Raw genomic sequence first — 2,042 nt, forward strand, 5'->3', positions numbered from 1 at the left:
TACTATTATTTTACATTTAGACCTTCCTGCCATTTCCTTCAGGCGCTCAACACAAGCATTTCAATTGGCTTTCCCTGCTGCCACTACTCCTTTAAGTGGTGCTTCCTGCCAGGACTTAAGAAACTGCATTTCACCCTGTACTGGGAATGCTGGGAAACACCTCTCGTTCTGGGTCCCCTTAGGCCGGCTTCACGCCTTGACCTCAACCCACGAGAGCAATTCAGAAAGTAAGGTCCAGTTGGTCACGAAATGGAAACGACAGTGAAAACCTGATGAAGCTTTGCACGGATGTGTCGGGGAGTGCCTCTAGTATGCCTGTCGATCGCGTCAAGTTCCTCTTCTCAGTTCTGAGCACACAGTGATCACGTAAAGATGCCTAGAACAATTGTGTCTCCCCCCAAGTACGGGTGCCCGCTGAGAGCTTGGAACTGACTTCCTGCAGTCGCACATCAAATACGTGTCATAGATTTCCTTCTTCTTGAAGCTTCTTGACCGCAATGAGGACCCTCCTGGAGCGTTTTCGATGGGAAGTGTTTGTTCACTCAAGATAAAGCCCGAACGTGTTGGCTCCCTCTGATATTCAGCTCCCCTAACATGAGTCGCTGGCTATGAAACCAACAATTCGGCACAGACAACGAACTGCAGACCAGCGTAAAGAAGTGGTGGAAAGCCCAGGCGGTTATCTTCTGTGAACGAGGGCATTGTAGAGTTGGCACAACGCTGCAACATATAACTACGTCGGAGCGGCGACTACGTAGAGAAGTAGCTGGAAGGTGTAGCAAACTATTGTAAATAAAATATTTTTGATTTTCGCTATTGCCAAAGATTACAGGGCAACCAGCACATCATCTCCAGGCCGAACAAAAGAGTCTGTCCACTGGATAGGCTATGGGAAACCAGTTCTGGTGTGCACATTAGGGAACACAAGAGGACACAGGCGCAGCCACGAAACAGTATGTTGAAAATTATGTTGACAAGATGGTTTATACGGCAACAGATTAATGTATAATACTGGCATTGTGTTTTCCATCCCCACCTACTTTACACTATGACGTTTCAAGAAATATTGCCAGAATAAATATGACACTGTGAAGCCTAGTGTGCGGGCCTGTGATTCATCCTCAGCAGAGTAAAACTGAGTGCCAGAACAGATCTAGACTTTTGCAGGCCACACAGTTATCCACGGAAGTCTCACGACTCCTCTCAGCTTCATTCCACCATCACGTCTTTGTTACATTCTGAACACTTAAAATGGTTTCCTGCATACATTATTTGTTCAACAGCATGTGGACATCCTATGTAATGCGTAACTAACTTGTAGAAGTCACACAAGACGGAGATGGCAGTATAAAACGAGGTGACGGGTACTGTGTATCAGTAGAGAAGCAGCAAGATATTTGGGCTAGTCATTGGATGAAACCTGAGTAACAAATACGTCATGGACATTTCAACCGTTCTAAAGCCGCCCAAGTCAACTGTTGGTGATGCCGTTGGTTAATGGAAATGCGAAGGAACAGACACAGCTAACCAACATCTTGCAGACCTCAGGTACTTATGGACAGAGACCGTCGAACATTGCTGAGGATGCTTGTAAAAAATTGCATAAAATTAGCGGAAGGAATCACTAGTGAGTTTCAGAGTGCTACCAGCAGTCCAGCTACCGCAATGACTACACATAGGTAGTTGAAAAGAATGGGGCACAATGGTTGGCCAGCCCCTTATGAGCCACAATTTCTGAAGTCGATGCTAAGCCACGCTGGAGGTGGTGTCAATACCGAGCACTGAACAGTGTGGAAACAAGTGATTTGGAGAGATTAATCACGCTATATCCTGTGGCCATCGTGTGGAAGGTTTTGGGATTGGTGAATGCCTTCATGTATACAGTGCGGGCTTTCAAATAAAAAATGAGGTGGCCCTCAACTACGTACCGTCAGACTCAGAGTTCAAATATTAAACGTTTTGGCTTGTTTCGTTGGGATACGTAGTTGCCACATTACAAGCCAAATACTGCTAGCCGGCCGCTGGTGGGCGAGAGGTTCTAA

Source organism: Schistocerca serialis, chromosome 2 (assembly GCF_023864345.2).
Source record: "Schistocerca serialis cubense isolate TAMUIC-IGC-003099 chromosome 2, iqSchSeri2.2, whole genome shotgun sequence".
NCBI lineage: Eukaryota > Metazoa > Arthropoda > Insecta > Orthoptera > Acrididae > Schistocerca > Schistocerca serialis.